This window comes from Leptonychotes weddellii, chromosome 2 (assembly GCF_054177405.1).
Source record: "Leptonychotes weddellii isolate Sample4059 chromosome 2, ASM5417740v2, whole genome shotgun sequence".
NCBI classification, from domain to species: domain Eukaryota; kingdom Metazoa; phylum Chordata; class Mammalia; order Carnivora; family Phocidae; genus Leptonychotes; species Leptonychotes weddellii.
In genome coordinates this window covers 142151696-142169708 of record NC_138370.1, presented here as the reverse complement: position 1 = coordinate 142169708, position 18013 = coordinate 142151696, and the positions used below count along the sequence as shown (strand labels likewise).

General features: G+C 38.3%; 1 protein-coding gene and 1 pseudogene across 1 annotated transcript in view; both read right to left on the bottom strand.

Moving 5' to 3' along the window:
• The window catches only part of TEC (tec protein tyrosine kinase), a 113610-nt gene that overhangs the window by 41913 nt on the left and 53684 nt on the right, over positions 1 to 18013 (bottom strand). The gene's annotated exons all lie outside the window — the stretch shown is intronic.
• LOC145720200 (eukaryotic translation initiation factor 1 pseudogene) lies at positions 6314 to 7477 on the bottom strand (annotated as a pseudogene).

The following is an 18013-nucleotide window of genomic DNA, read 5'->3' as shown; positions in this document are numbered from 1 at the left end:
CTTCACCATTTCTCTTACCCCCAACCCCCACCTTGGGCAACCACCAATCTGTTCTCTATATCCATAAGCTTGGTTTTCTTGTCACTGTTGGGTTTTTGGTTTTATTTTTTAGATTCCACATATAAGAGAACTCATACAATATTTGTATTGCTCTGACTGATTTATTTCACTTAGCACAATGCCCTTGAGGTCCATCCATGTTGTTGCAAATGGCAAGATTTCATTCTTTTTTATGGCTATGTATGTATGTATATACATACCACCTCCTCTTTATCCATTCACCCATCAATGAATACTTAGGTTGTTTCCTTATCTTGGCTATTGTAAACAATGCTGCAATGAACATGGGAGTGCATATACCTTTTTGAGTTAGTGTTCTTTTTTTCCTTCAGATAAATACCCTGGAATTGCTGGATCATATGGTAGTTCTATTTATAATTTTTTAAGGAACTTCCATATTGTTTTCCATAGTGTCTGCACCAATTCACATTCCCACCAACAAAGCACAAGAGTTCCCACTTCTCCACATCTCACCAACACCTGTTATTTCTTGTGCCTTTGATAACAGCCATTCTAACAGGTGTGAAGTGATAGCTCATTGTAATTTCCCTGATAGTGATGTTAAGCATCTTTTCATGTACCTGTTGGCCATCTGTATGTCTACTTTGGAAAAATATGTATTAAGATCTTCTGTCCATTTTTTAATCAGATGGGATTTTTTTGCTCTTGACTTGTATGAATTCTTTATATATTTTGGATATTAACCCCTTATCATATATATGATTTGCAAATATTTTCTCCCATTCTGTAGGTTGCCTTTTCATTTTGTTGATGGTTTCCTTTGATGTGCAGAAATTTTTTTAGTTTGATGTAGTCCCCTTTGTTTATTTTTGGTTTATTTTCCTTTACCTGTGGTGTCATAACCAAAAACTCATCTCCAAGACTATATCAAGGATTACCACCTATGTCTTCTTCTAGGATTTTTATGGTTTCAGGTCTTATGTTCAAGTCCTTTACCCATTTTGAATAAATTTTTGTGTATGGTGTAAGAAAGTGGTCCAATCTCATTCTGCTGCATGTGGCTGTCCAGTTTTCCAAACACCATTTATTAGAGAGACTGTCCTTTTCCCAGTGTGTATTCTTGGCTCCTTTTCATAAATTAACTGATCATATATGCATAGGTTTATTTGGGGGCTCCTATTCTGCTCTATTAATCTATATGTCTGTTTTTAATGCCTGTACCATACTGTTTTGATTACTATAGCTTTGTAACATAGTTTGGAATCAGGGAGTGTCATACCTCCAGCTTTGTTCTTCTTTCTGAAGATTGCTTTAGCTATTTGGAGTCTTTTGTGTTTCCATACAAATTTTAGGATTGTTCCATTTCTGTGAAGAATGCCATTGGAATTTTGATTGGAATTGCACTGAATCTGTAAATCACTTTGGGCAGTATAGACATTTTAACAATATTAATTCCTCCAATTCAGGATCATGGAATATCTTTCCATTTATTTGTCTTCTTCAATTTCTTCCATTAATGTCTTGTAGTTTTCAGGAAACAGGTGAAATTGATTCCTAGGAATTTTATTCCTTTTGATGTAATTTAAATGGGATTATTTTCTTAATGTCTGATAGTTTTTTATTAATGTATAGAAATGCAACAGATTTTTTTGTATTGATTTTGTGTCCTACAACTTTACTAAATTCATTTATTAGTTCTAACAGTTTTTTCATGAGTTCTTTTGTATATAATGTCATGTCATCTGCAAATAGTGATAGTCTTACTTCTTCCTTTCCAATTTGCATGTCTTTTATTTCTTTTTCTTGCCTAATTGTTCTGGCTAGGACTTCCAATACTATGTTGAGTAATACTGGTGAGAGTGGACATCCTTCCCTTGTTCCTGATATTAGATGAAAAGCTTTTAGCTTTTCACTACCGAGTATGATGTTAGCTGTGAGCTTGTCATATATGGCCTTTATTATGTTGAGATATGTTCCCCCTATATCTGCTTTGTTGAGGTTTTTTTTTAAGATTTTATTTATTTATTTGAGAGAGAGAGCATGAACGTGGGGAGGGACAGAGGGAGAGGGAGAAGCAGACACCCCGCTGGGCAGGGAGCCCAATGTGGGGCTTGATCCCAGGACCCTGAGATCGTGACTTGAGCTGAAGGCAGATGCTTACCCAACTGAGCCACCCAGGCACCCCTGTTGAGAGTTTATATCATAAATGGAATTTGAATTTTGTCAAATTCTTTTTCTGCATCTATTGAGATGATTATATGATTTTTATCCATCATTTTGTTAATGTAGCATATCACATCGACTGACTTGCAGATGTTGAACCATCTTTGAATCCCTGGAATACATTCCACTTGATCATGGCATATAATACTTTTAACATATTGTTAAATTCAGTGCACTGATACTTTGTTGAGGATTTTTACATCTATGTTCATAAGGGATATTGCCCTGTAATTTTCTTTTCTTGTGACATTCTTTTTTTTTTTTTTTAAAGATTTTATTTATTTATTTGACAGAGAGAGAGAAAGCAAGCACAAGCAGAGGGAATAGCAGGCAGGGGAGAAGCAGTCTCCCTGCCAAGCAAGGAGACTGACGCGAGGCTCGATCTCAGGACCCTGGGATCATGACCTGAGCTGAAGGCAGCCGCTTAACCGACTGAGCCACCCAGGCGCCCTTTTCTTGTGACATTCTTGTCTGGTTTTGGTATCAGGGTAATGCAGCCTCATAAAATGAGTTTGGAAGAATTCCTTTCTCTTCTATTTCTTGGAAGAGTTTGAGAAGGGTTGGCATTAATTCTTCTTTGACTATTTGGTAAAATTCATCAGTAAAGCCAACTTGTCCTGGACTTTTGTTTGTTGACAAGTTTTTGACTACTGATTCAATCTCCTTGCTAGTAATTGGTCTGTTCAGATTTTCTATTTCATCATGATTCAGTCTTGGTAGGGGGTATGTTTCTAGGAATTTATTAAATTCTTCTAAGTTGTTCAGTTTGGTGGTATATAATAGGTTCACAGTAGTTTCTTACGATCCTCTGAATTTCTGTGGTGTCAGTTATTAACAGCCCTTTTCTTTCTCACTTTGTTGATTTTATGTTTTCAAAGAACCAGCTCTTAACTTCACTGATCTTTTTTTTTTTTTTTTTTTGCTTGTTTAGTCCCTATTTCCTTTACTTCTGCTCTAATCTTTGTTATTTCCTTCCTTCTTCTAACTTTGGGCTTCATTTGTTCTTCTTTTTTTAGTTCCTTGAGGTATAAAGTTAGGCTGTTTATTTTAGACCTTTCTGGCTTCTTGAGGTATGCATTTATCACTATGTATTCCCTTCTCAGAACTTTTTTTGTTGCATTCCATAAATTTTGGTATGTTATATTTTTATTTTCATTTGCCTAAATGTATTTTTTTATTTCTCTTTTGATTTCTTCTTTGACCCATTGGTAGATCAGTAGCATGTTGTTTAATCTCCTAATATTTGTGAATTTTCCAGTTTTCCTCACATAACTGATTGCTACTTTCATACCACTGTGATCAGAAAAGATGCTTGATATGATTTTAATTCTCTTAAATTTATTTAGACTTGTTTCTACCACATGATCTCTCCCAGAAAAAAACTTCTCCAAGAAAATAAATTACATACTCATGTGGAGCCCCCATTTTTGCAACTGCTGCCCAAAGGACACCTCCAGATAGCCTGTCTCTGGCGGCCAGTGGGGCTTATGCTCATGGTCCAATAGGACTGTGTATATTTGCATACTTTTAAAAGCTGTTGTCTATGGGTCTGGCTTCCAATCAGCCTAAATCTAGGTGCTGAGATCCTCTTCCCCTGTGGGATAGTGACAGGTCTTGGCACACCCTCAACTACTGGGAGCTATTAAAAATATAATAGGCTGCTTGGGCAAGCACAAACAAGATCTAGGGCAAGGTTGAATGACAAAGTGCATGTCCTAGATGAGACCACTCCTTTAGACCTGGGAAAGGTGGGTGTTTCACCTACTGCATAGAAACCAAAACAGAGAGTCAAGAAAAATGAAGAAACAGAGGAATATGTTCCCAGTTAAAGAATAAGATAAAACCTAAAAAAAAACCCTTAATAAAATAGAGATAAGTAATTTACCTGATAAAGAATTCAAAGTAATGGTTATAAAGATGCCCATTGAACTGGGAGAAGAATGGATGAACCCAGTAGAACTTCAACAAAGAGATAAGAAATATACAAAAAGGGGCGCCTGGGTGGCTCAGCCATTTAGCGTCTGCCTTCGGCTCAGGTCATGATCCCAGGGTCCTGGGATCAAGCCCCACATCGGGTTCCTTGCTCAGCAGGGAAACCTGCTTCTCCCTCTCCCACTCCCCTGCTTGTGTTCCCTCTCTCGTTGTCTCGCTCTCTCTGTCAGAAAATAAAAAAATAAAAATCTTAAAAAAAAAAAGAAATATACAAAAATATCAAGTGGAAGTCATAGAGCTGAAGAATACAATAACTGAACTGAGAAATACACTAGAGGGGTTCAACAGCAGACTAGATGAAGCAGAAGAAAACATCAGTGAACTCAAAGACAAGGCAGTAGAAGTCACCCTATCAGAGCAGCCAAAAGAAAAAAGAATTTAAATAAAGTGAAGATAGCTCAAGGGACTTATGGAACAATATCAAACAGACTAACATTCACATTATAGGGATCCCAGAAGGAGAAGAGAGAGAGAAAGGGGCAGAATCTTATTTAAAGAAATAATGGCTGAATGGGAAGTGAAACAGGTATCGAGAGCCAGGAAGACTAGAGTTCAATAAGATGTACCCAAAGAGACCCAAACCAAGATACATTATAATTAAAATATCAAAAGTTAAAGACAAGGAAAGAATCTAAAAGCAGCAAGAAAAAAAAAAATTTGTTACATACAAGGGAAATCCAATGAGACTATCAGATTTTTCAGCAGAAACTTTACAGTCCATAAGAGAGTGGCACAATAAAATCAGAGAGCTGAAAGAAAAAAATGTCCAACCAAGAATATACTACCCAACAAAGTTATTCAGAATTAAAGGAGAGATAGAGTTTTTCACATAAGAAAAGCCAAACAAGTTCATCACCACTAAACAGGCCTTACAAGAGATGTGGGGTTTTTTTTAACATTTAATTATTTATTTGAGAGAAAGAGAGAGCAGGGGGAGGGGTAGAGGAAGAGGGAGAGAGAGAATCCCAAGCAGACTCCCCACTGAGTGTGCACCCCAACATGGGGCTTGATCCCAGGAACCTGATATCATGATCTGAGGTGAAATCAAGCTGGTCAACCGACTAAGCCACCCAGGTGCCCCATGGCCTTACAAGAAATGTTAAAGGTGGGCACCTGGGTGGCTCAGTTGGTTAAGTGACTGGCTTCGGATCAGGTCATGATTCTGGAGTCCCAGGACCGAGTCCCGCATCAGGCTCCCTGCTCAGCAGGGAGTCTGCTTCTCCCTCTGACCTCCCCTCTCTCATGCTCTCTCTCTCTCAAATAAATAAATAAAATCTTCAAAAAAAAAAAAAGGAATGTTAAAGGAACACCTTTGAATGGAAAAGAAAGGGTACTAATTAGGAACAAGAAAACATGAAAGAATAAATCTCACTGGAAAGGTAAATATACAGTAAACGTAGTGGGTTAATCACTTACAAATGTAGTATGAAGAGTAAAAGACAAGAGTAGTAAAAATAAGTATGATTACAATTATTAGTAAGAGATACATAAGATTAAAAGAGTAAAATGTGACATCAAAAACATAAAGCATGGGGGGCACCTGGGTGGCTCAGTTGGTTAAGAGACTGCCTTCGGCTCAGGTCATGATCCTGGAGTCCCGGGATCGAGTCCCACATCGGGCTCCCTGCTCAGCAGGGAGTCTGCTTCTCCCTCTGACCCTCCTCTCTCTCACGCTGTCTCCCATTCTCTCTCTCGCAAATAAAAAAAAAAAAAAAACAAAAACATAAAAGCATGGGGGAAGACTAAAAATGTAGAGTTTTAGAATGTGATCAAACTTAAGTTGTTATCAACTTAAAATATATAAGTTGTTATATGTACATCTCATGATAATCACAATGCAAAAACCTATAGTAAATACAAAAAAGATAGAGACAAAGGAACATAAATATACCATTAAAGAAAGTCATCAAATGACAGAGAATGAGAGGAAAAAAGGGAACAGAAAAGGAACTACAAAAACAGCCAGAAAACAATTAATAAAATGGCAATAAATACATACCTATCAATAATTACTTCAAATGTAAATGAACTAAATTCTCCAATCAAAAGACACTGAGTGGCTATATGTATTAAAAAAAAAAAAAAAAAACAAGACCTACCTATATGCTGCCTATAAGAGACATTTTTTTTTTCTTTTGGCTCTTTTCAGTTTATTGCATGAAGAAGTTACACTAGTCCAATTAAAAGCAGATCCCAAATGGTTACATCATACAAGCTGTGAGGTTTTTAAACTTGTAACAAGAGACAGAAGGGAAATTCTACTCATTTCAAGGAAATCCTCACTTAAGCTTCAGTGAGCCAAAAGCACTTAAAACCATGAACCTCTAGCTGGTCATCCTCAGCCAGTCCAATCTCTCTGAATTGGCATATGTTCTTGCACTGGTCACCCTGTAGCTGAATTACTTCTCCATACTCTGGATATTCAATTACAGTACCATTACAAACGAATTTCTTCTTAAACGCCTTCACAGCTTCTTTTTATCATAATCATCAGCAATCTGTTGGACAGCAGTAAGGGTCTTCCTGCTGGTTCTCTGTTGATTCTTATATGGATATAATCCTCAGTGCCAGCAGGAAGCAGATCATTACCCTTACTTGCATCAGCAAATGGGTTGAAAGAGTGGAGGTTCCCAATAGCAGACATAAGATATGATTCCTTTTCCTGGGTGGAAATGGCCTGCAGAAGGCAGTGGTGGGAGAAGGCAGGCACGGGGGAAGGAGCATCAGGAAGCAAGGGGACTTAAAGGAGAGACCACTGAGTCCTCAGAAGTGGTTCAGTGATTGGGGCCAAGAGACTCATTCTAGATGTAAAGACACAAACAGACTGAAAGTGAAGGGATGGAAAAAGATGTTACATGCAAATGGAAACCAAAGGAATGTTAGGGTAGCTATACTTACTTCAGAAAAAATAGACTTTAAAACAAAGATTGTAATAAGAATCAAAGAATGGCATTACATAATAATAAAGGGGTCATTCCAACAAGAGGAATAACATTTGTAAATATTCATGCACCCAACATAGGAGCACCTAAATATATAAAGCAAATATTAACAGACTTAAAGGTAGAAATAAACAGAAACACAGTAATACTAGGGGTCTTTAATACCCCCACTTGCATCAATGAATAGAGCATCCAGACAGAAAATCAATAAGCAAATATCAGCCTTAAATGACACGTTAGACCAGATGAACTTAACAGATTTTTTTTTTAATTTGTCAGAGAGAGAGAGAAAAAGAGAGAGAGAGCACAAGCAGGGGGAGCGGCAGGCAGAGGGAGAAGCAGGGTCCCAGACCCTGGGATGATGACCTGAGCCGAAGGCAGATGCTTAACCAACTCAGCCACCCAGGCATCCCAGACTTAACAGATACTTACAGAACATTCCATCCAAAAGCACCAGAATACACATTCTTCTCAAGGTGCACACAGGACTTTCTCAAGGTTTCTGTTTGGGGTGAGGAAAAGCTTTGGAACTAGAGAGTGGTGATTATAGCACAACATGATCACTGCACTTACTGTCACTGAACTGTACAGTTTAAAATGGTTACAATGGGGGGCGCCTGGGTGGCTCAGTCGTTAAGCGTCTGCCTTCGGCTCAGGTCATGGTCCCAGGGTCCTGGGATCGAGCCCCGCATCGGGCTCCCTGCTCCATGGGAAGCCTGTTTCTCCCTCCCCCACTCCCCCTGCTTGTGTTCCCTCTCTCGCTGTGTCTCTCTCTGTCAAATAAATAAAATCTTTTAAAAAATAAATAAATAAAAATTGTTTTCTTCTCATTATTTGAATTAAATTTAACAGAAAACAACCCTTTTATAGCAAAGTTGGTAAGAGAAAGTTGTGCCTCTATGTCATATTTAGAAATAGCCTAGTATACTGGTCGATTACACAATAGATTTATAAAGATCAAGAGCATGATTATATATTAACAATACCTAATTAAAACAAACATACTATGAAAACCTATTCACAAGAGTAACTCTAACCATAAAACACTCGGGAATTCGTTTAACATGAAAAGTATGGTACTTTTAAAAACAAGTATTAAAGAGAAATATAACAGAAGTAGACATATATCACTTTGCTCTTGAAAGGACGACTTTTAAGAACATAAGCCAATTAGAAATGTGCTTGTTTCTTAGCTACTGTACAGCAGAGATGCCTGTGTGTATCTCTGGCAGAATTTATAGATATTGTCAGATATTAGAACAAATCAAGTCTTCTGTGCTCCACAGAAAGAGATCCAGGTTTTGAATGGCCTGCAGCTTATACACTTTAAGAAGAAGACTTTTTTTTTTTTTAAGTGCAAAATCAGAAACACAAAACTGTGAGGGTCCTTCCAGGAACCTGAGAAAGGGCTCTGGAATTACATCTCTAATGCTTACTTTTCTTTCACTTCATAGTAGATCCACCTCTCGTGTATGAGAATGCCAGACTGATGGAACAGCCCATTTCCCACAACCAGTACCCTGCCACGTGCCCCACGGACAAATGTCAGAGGAAAACATTCACAGCAGAGGATCCCCAATGAGAGTTCTAACAGCACCGGCTCAGAGATGCCTGGAACGTGAAACCGCCCTACTCTGAGGTACACATTTCCGCCAGTTACCACAACCCCAGAATGCAACTGACTGCAAGCAACAGAGGGTGGATCCCCTGCGATACTAGGAGAATGACACAGCTATGCTTATTGCAACAATGTCTAGATCTGGGAAAAGCCAGATGCAAGAGCAAAAACCCTGAAACACAAAAAAGGACAAAAGTGGGTGACCATGCAATGTACCTCATGTGTATAGCTATTACAGCAACCACTGGTGATCATATGGCACTTACTGTGTGCAAGGATCTATTCTGACCACCTCACATACAGTGATCCACTCACTCCTCATCAAAACCTGTGAGGGACGTACTACTTTCTCTCCAGTTTGAAAATGAGGAAAATGAGGCGTAGAGGTTAGGTAACTTGTCCAAGGTCATGCAGCTAAAAAGTAATACATTGAACCCAGGCAATCTGGTTCCAGAGTCCATAGTCTTAATCTCTCACTCCTGAATGCACAAAAATTCTATTAATTTGGAAATGGGCTGTAGGCCATGACTGAAGTTCCCTATAATTAAGAGGGAACAGAAAATTGCTGATAACTGATTCCAGAACCTCAGAAAACACACTATTTCATCCAGTGGATGTTGGTTTTGTTTCCAGCAGATATTTCAGTCACAACCTCTATCCTTAGAAAGTGATTGTGACATCTGAAAATAAAGGAATGGCCCTGTTTTAAAAAAAATCTGAATTATATATTGGATCTTTAGCATAAAGCTACTCCTCTTTTTCTAAGAAAATTCAAATCTCTACCATTTCTTTTGATGATGTACTATAATCAATCCTAGTCAGGCTGAATTAACCTAAAAATCTATTTACTTTACTCTTGTAAAAAATGTTAAAAAACAAACTTAATATTATAGAAGCTTTATAGGGTGTCCTTTTCAGCTGTGACACTGGTCTCCCCTGTTGGGATTGACTATGAACGTGAATAAATTCATGCTGAATTGAATTACTTGTGAGTTTTTTCTGTGAAGAACAATTTCAATATTTCTGAAATGAACTATTTTACCAAACCCACTTTGAAGTTCTTAAGAGTTACCATCTAAGTATAACCGTTTTTAACCTCTTTCATATAACCACTCCCAGAAATATGTTCTTCCCGCAGGTCTCTCTTCCACAAATTCGAATTTACTTGCACCGGTAGGACCACCTCCCACCGGGCCAGTGAGGAAAAAAGAAACACAAACCAACAATGTTAAAAGAACTCCCTTTCCAAGGTCTGATACATAAAGCCAAAGCAGGGAAGGAGGAAGGAAACAATGTATACAGGTGGTCAGTAGAGTTACGCTTAAGGAAGTCCCCCTTTGCTGTCAGTAGCACAATGCGGTTTAACAGATAGTACATTAGCCAGAAAGATAAGACATCTTGGTTCACCTAGTCAAATGGGATGTCAATTCAGAGAAGGCGACCTGACTTTGTCCCCCAGTTTCCTCACTTATAAAATAAATAGTGGATAAATGTGTTGGTTATCTCAGATACACTTGACGGAGATAACTACAGAGAAAGGAGCATTGCAAGTATGCATGCAAAACCCTTGTACTTTCATGAAATCTAAACTAAGTAAAATTGAAGAACAGAAGGAAATCTTGAAATCCTGTATGTGCAACCACCCCATTTACAAGTGGAAACCCAAGGGCAAGTCAAGTTCAAGAGTCACAGGCGAGGAGGGCATACAACAATGGAGCACAAGGGTGAGAACTCCAGCTCCACTGTAGAGTAGATGCAGCATAAGAAATCTGTCATTGGGGCGCCTGGATGGCTCAGTCGGTTAAGCGTCTGCCTTCGGCTCAGGTCATGATCCCAGGGTCCTGGGATCGAGCCCCGCATCGGGCTCCCTGCTCTGCAGGGAGCCTGCTTCTCCCTCTCCCTCTCCCCCTGCTTGTGTTCCCTCTTTCACTGTGTCTCTCTCTTTCAAATAAATAAATAAAATCTTTTAAAAAAAAAGAAAGTCTGTCATCATGAACCCATAAAAGTAAAACTACAGTTTAACCAGACTGTAAGCTTAAAGCCAGAATCATGCATCTTTTAATTCCTCCATCTCTAGCATAGTATACATACTCAGTAAGCCTTAGTTGTACAAATATTGAATAAACTAAAACAAGAGATGTGAGTGCCACATAACAAATAAAAATTTATGGACTTATGGCCTCTCTTCTGCCAGGAAATATATAAATAACATATTAATATATATTTAATAAATCTATAATTTTTTATGATTTAGAAATTCTATAACTTATATAATTCTATATATAATTTATAAATATACAATTCTATATGTAATTTACATATTCCTCTAAAATGAGAAAAATTCTGGTTACAGTCTCATGAGCAGGGAATTATACCTATCCATGTTCCTTTTTTGCTGTGGCAAGTAAAATTAAGGAATAGCTATACCAATGTGGTTACGTGGAATAAAGATAGAATGGAAAAAAGTTTTCTCATAAACAGGATAATTGGGGCAAGGGGGAATTCCCTTCCGACAATCTATTAAAAATTACTAGAGATTTCATTTAAGTCTCTTTACTTACTCATTGAATTTTATTAATAAACAACTATATTTGGTGCAATTTTTCATTTTAGGTGTTTAATAATGTGGAATCATGCAAGTATTACAGACAATTCTCTGATTAAAAATTAAAAAGGTAAATGAGCTTTAGTAATAAGACTATAAGAGTGTTTTTAATCATCTGAAGTAGTAATCAGCAAACTTCAGTATTTTATCTCAGAAGTACAGTGTGTTCACAAAACCTAAAGGCCAATAATGGGAGGAGTTCTCCTAATAGTCAGAATCACCTGCTGGATAACACAGGTGTTTCTAAGCTCCCTTCTGCAGATAATTCTCTACGTGCACCTGATCAGCATCAACCAATGGCTAAGACAGCATGTCCTAAACAACCCAGAAACAACTCGACGTGCAGTTTCACTTTCTCAGATTGCTGTATGATTTCTTCTGACAGTTCAGGCTCTAGTTGTTTCAAATAATGTCCACATTTTAGTTTGGGGGCAGAGGATAACACTAATAAACATCAAATAAGAATGCAGTTTTGTTTCTAAACTTAATAATGCATCTCCTTTAAAAAAAAAAAAACAAAATGGCATGAGAAGTAACTATCACAATGTCTCTAAAGATCTTTCCACTTCCCCAAAACACTAACTGACCACCACCATCATAATTATTGCCAACAAAAACTTTTTTGAGAACCTAATGGGTGCAAGGCATTGTGTGATATGTTTCAATTATGAGGCAACAAACTTTGCCCTCAAGGAGATAATTACGTAGTTCATGAGAAAAAAAAAAGGACTATAATAATAAAAATACAAATAAATTTAACAGTAATTTTAAAAGGGCAAGACACTTATAACTGATATGTGGAGGGAGGGGAGAAGTAGAGATAAAAGGAAGGAAACTATTACATGCAACAAGAGCAAAGCTGCACAGGCAGAGAAGTGATCAGTGTTTTTAAGCAAAGGTGCCCAAATAGTCACTACATGGTGTCTATTCTATGAATCACCATATTGTACCAGCTGTGTAAGTGCTCTCACCTACTTGAGCAACCCAAACACATGCTTCCCAGAATTAAGGCAGTACAATCAGAGGCTAACTCAGGAACATTCAGATCTGAGTTTAAGTCCAGGTTTAGCAATCAGCTTACTGACTGAACTCAAGCAATTGTCTCCTTACCCTCAGTTCCCACAAGTGAAAAACTTGGGGGTCATTCTTTATAATACCTTCAAGCTCTAAAATGGTATAACTCTAAAAAAATAAAATAAAATTATATAATTCTTCTTTATTACTAACAAATTAATTATCCCCTTGTATGTATGGGCAATTGTCAGTTACAGAAATCTATATAGTTCTAGAACAGAACAGTTCCACAAACACACCAAATCCCCTTATACCCCCAGGGCCTTTGCACATGCTGCTCCCACTGTATGGAATGGGCACTCCCTGCCCAACATTGCTCATACTCCAACCCTTGGCCAAGTGGAGGTCTCCAACCCTTCCCCAACCTCCACCACCCCCTAAAATCTATAGAATCTACACTTTTGCCACCAAAGCTTCCTCCACACATATAATTTGGTCTCTTTAAGTGTCCCTCAGGATAAGTGCTATCATACCTATCTTCACCAACAAACACTTACGAGAAACTACTAATTACAGAAGTAGCTTCAAAGAATTCTAAGAATTCGTAACCCAGTAGGTCGTGATGCAACAGAGAAAAATAAAACTCACATGTTACAAAAATCATGATGCCAAACATAGTTTTTTTCAAAAACTGCCACAAGTTTCACACATTTCCAATTAAGAGAAATTGCTTTCGAGATAGACAGGTGGGAAAACAAAAGTAAGGAGAAACACTATGTTTATTTCAACAGTGATGCCATTTCCAAACATTCTGGGAACTGGTCTTAACTGCCTTCAGTATCTATGGCACAGACTTTTGAATATATTCAGTGGAAAAATTGCTAAATAAAACTTTGAGGGAAATTTGACTTTTTGATATCACTAAAAATTGCTGAGAGCTAAGTCTTTTTTTAAGATTTCTTTATTTTAAAGAGAGAGAGAGAGCATGCATGGCCGGGGAGGGGCAGAAGGAGAGGGAGAGAGAGAACCTCCAGCAGACGCTGCACTGAGCCGGAGTGGAGCCCGATCCCGTGGCCCTAAGATCATAACCTGAGCCGAAACCAAGAGTCAGACACTTAACCAACTGAGCTACCCAGGCACCCCGCTGAGAGCTAAGTCTACAAATAAAATAAACTGGTAATGCCAGTAGGTTTTCCTTATACTCTTTGTCTCATCATAATACAAATAATCAATGAATAAAAACAGCTATCATAGCCAGATCCAGGAGTGTTTTGCAGGATCTAAACTATTTTTATTATTTCACTTTTAAGTAGCATGAGGACCAAACCTTTGATTAAACTCCCTCTTCATTTACCAGTAATTACTGATACTGTACTGTTCTTCATAATATGCTTTATGTGCCTAACAACTGTTTTAATACAGAAGAATAAAAACTTAAAACTGAAGGTGGGAGGAGGATACGGAAACCGGAATAAGTGATTTTTACTCATCATAGCAGACCATGCTAAAATAGTTTCTTTGGCAGGAGGGGGATATTCAACTCCTAATGATGACCATGAGAATGAGGAGAACGAGAACAGACTATAATGGTTTTTAAATCTGACTTCATGTTTGTGGACATTCACACACAATCACCGAATATTCATAAGATAGTTGGCATTTTATAGTATGTAACAAAAAACAGCATCTCTTCTATACATTTCTCCTCCTTGTACCATGGACATTTAAAAACTTTGTGTCTTGACCAACCAAATGCAGTATGTAACCCAGGATTAGATCCCAGACTTGGCAAGGGGAGGAGGTTGAGAAATAGCCATGAATTCATCAGTGGCATAATGAACGAAATTTGACCATGGATTCTGGATTCCGTAATAGTGTTGTATCAGTGTTAACGGTCCTGACATTGATCATCATACTGTGGTTATAGAAAAGAATGGCCTTGTTCCTAGACAATACACAAAGACCTTTTTAGTGGTAAAAGGAGCAATGTCTACAACTTTCTCTCAAATAGTTCAGAAAACAACACGCAATTAAAGAGAAAGACAGAGACCAAGAGAATGACAGAGCAAAGGGGGCAGCTAGAGAAAATTTGTGAATCTGAGTAAAGGTTACTTGAGAATTCCTTGTACTATTCTTCCAACTTTTCTGTAAGTTGAAACTATGGCAAAATAAAAAGTTAGCCAGAAAATTTTAGGAATGGTATGCCCCCCCTCTTCTGTCTTAAATAGGTTTGCACTTCCTAGAGAAAAAAAAAGTGAATATTATTATATGAAAATAGATTAATTTGGCAAATTAAGGGGGTAAATCAGATTCTAGGACTTCAGACCTGCACCTTGGCACTTTAATGTAATTCATGATGAGGAAATTCAGATCCAGGACAGTAGGATAAGAAAAACAGATATGAGTGAAGAAATGGGGAGAAGAGACACAATAAAGGAAACTGAGACACAAGACAAGGAGCTGATAAAACCTAATTTCAGAAACAAGGAAACTCAATAGCCAATAAGAAAATGAGTTTTCATTGGATAATATAGTTGAGAATTTTCAAAGCCACACACACAAAAAAAAAAACCCACACCCTAGTACACTAACCACTATTCTATCTCTTAGAGCCATTCCACTTTTTACAGGATGGTGAACTACCTGGTAACCTCTAAAATCTGATGCAAATGCTTCCAATTGACATGTAAAAGAAACTATTTTTTCTACTCCACACCCACTCCCCAGAATCCAAAGTGCTGGAAGTTATACATGTTCAGATAGTGATTAGAAACACCCTGTAAAGCTATGCTTCCCACTGGGAGGTCTACCTAATCTAAAGATAAATAACTAAAAGACAAACATCACATCACCTCAGAACCTTAACAGGCTCTTATCCCTTTATCACTAAGAGTCTCCAGGTTCCCAGGGTTGGTCAAGAGAACAACCCTATATGACCCAAAAGACAGAAATGTGGGAGGCTGACCAGGGTATTCAAGAAACATGCGTCATTATAACTGATTGCCTCCACCATCCTGACAGTTAACCCAGGTAAAGGATTAAAATTCCAAGCATCTCATTACAAAGGATGTTTGAATAAAACAAGGAAGCACCTATGGCATTATAGAAGCTCAGATCCTGACTCTTCTACATAGGAGGCAGTATAACAACGTTTGTGGTTGTTCATGACGTACATTTAAGATACACCTATCCTGCCTGCTTCTAACGGTTGAAGCTTGTCCATCCCTCCTTTGATCCATCCAGCCAGTACTGAGCACTCAGCTCTGCACTAGACCCTCGGAAATACAAACATGGAAAAGATACGAGCCCTGGCATCAAAGAGCTTAAACTGTAATGGGGGACACAGATATGTAAATAAAGGGAGGTTAACCAAGCCAACAACAAAAGCATGTATAGGGCACAGGGGGCTGAGGTGGGGTACGGATTCTACCTTTGGTGGGAGGATACAGGAAAAGCTTCAGAGAAGGCAGGCACTGAGGTGAGTCAGAAAAGATGAATATTGGGCACCTGGGTGGCTCAGTCAGTTAAGCGTCTGCCTTCAGCTCAGGTCATGATCCCAGAGTCCTGGGATAGTCTCACATTGGGCTCCCTGCTCAGCAGGAAGCCTGCTTCTCCCTCTCCTTCTGCCTGACACTCCCCCTGCTTGTGTTCTCTCTCCATACTCTCTCTAAAATAAATAAATAAAATCTTTAAAAAAAGAAAAATTGAGTATTTGCTAGGCACTCAACACATTTTTGATGTATAAAATATAGTGGGAAGGACAGATGGATCCTCACAGGCTGGTAGAGGAATATATCACTCCAAGTAGACTGAACAATATTAAGAAAGGCACAATATGAAAGAGTGACTATAGGTAGAAGACACAGCAGGAGGTGGAGGAAGGAAAGAGGGATGAGAAGGAAAAATGGTATCAAGTAACTTATATTCCAAGCTAAGGAGTTTTTACTTGATCCTAGAGAAGATACAAAGCTACAGGGTTTGAATATCCCCATGATGGCTGCATAAATAAAACATTAAGGACCAAGAGTAGAATCAAATAGAAAAGTAATCCATCAAGAGAATGGATATGGGAATCACAATAAGGCTGTAACTAAAGGAAGGAGAATTCAAGGCGTTAGGTAAAAGATTGGATGTATGCTGGGTTAAAATAGAAATGACAAAGGAGGAGTTAAGAGTGTCAAGAGATATATGGGTTGAAGAATATTGTTTTACAAAGTCCAATTAAATAGTGGCAGAACCAGGACAAAAACCCTGCCTAGTGCTAATTTTCTTCTGCGAAAAAGAAAATTTTTTTTTTAAATCATAACTGAGGGATGCCTGGGTGGCTCAGTCAGTTAAGCATCTGCCTTCAGCTCAGGTCATGATCCCAGGGTCCTGGGATTGAGTCCCGCATCAGCCAGCTTCTCCCTCTGCCTGCCTCTCCCCCTGCTTGTGCATGTGCGCGCGCTCTCTCTCTCTCTGACAAATAAAAATAAAAATCATAACTGAAAGTAGTAAATAAAAAATATTCTCAGGTGCCTGGGTGATTAAGCATCTGACTCTTGATTTCAGCTCGGGTCATAATCTCAGGGTCGTAAGATCAAGCCCCACATCAGGCTCCGCACTCAGCGCAGAGTCTGATTGAGATTCTCTCTCTCCCTCTGCCCCCCCCCATAATAAATAAATAAATAAACAAATAAATAAATAAATAAAATCTTAAAAAAATATTCTCAAAAGCTTTAAAATAAAGCTTTATCTGTGTTGCAGAGAAATCTAATAGTTTTTTTTTTCTAATTTTCTGGAGTATCAAGGTTGTTTCAAAGACAGGCTTTAAAAAAATAGCACTGCAATTCACTAATGAATGATCTTGTATAAGTTTTTAAACTTTCTAAGGCTTGTGTCACTCATTTTTAAGTGGGGACACTAATAAGATGTTTGTTTTGAAGAATATAGGAAATAATGTATGTAAAGTACTTAGCACAGTGCCTGGCCTGTATGTGATACTCAATAATTTGTGTCACTATTACTACTAAAGTGCAGACAATGGTCCTAAGAGACTGCTACCTGAGAAAGCCCTGCTTACTAGGCTGACCCTTGACTGGCATCTGGGAACTTGGGCTTTGAGGGGGTCCTACCATTCCCAGCACTGATAAAAGAGCTCATTGTGCCTAAGCTGTTTGTACAAACAATATGGTTTATGCTGAACACCTATTTTCCTTCTGGAGTCTGGAATTTTGGTACATGATAGAGAGAAGGTGCCTATGTGACCAGCCTCCAACAAAAACCTTGGGTGCTGAGCCTCTAATGTGCTTCCCTGGTAGACAACATTTCATAATTGTCACAATTGAATGCTAGAAGAATTTTGCACACCTTTTGAAGATTCCACTGAGAAAAGGCTCTTGCAAGCTTGCCTCGTTTCCTATAGAAATTTGCCCATGTGCCTCTTCCCTTTGCCAGTTTAGTTCTGTCTCCTTCCATAGTCACAAATCATAGCCATAAAGACAACTATAAGCCAAGTACTCTGAATTCTCCTAGTGAATTACCAAACTTGGGGACAGCCTTGAGGATCAAAACCAGTTTCCCTACTCCTCAACTTTATAAACTATTCGCCAGTTTCCA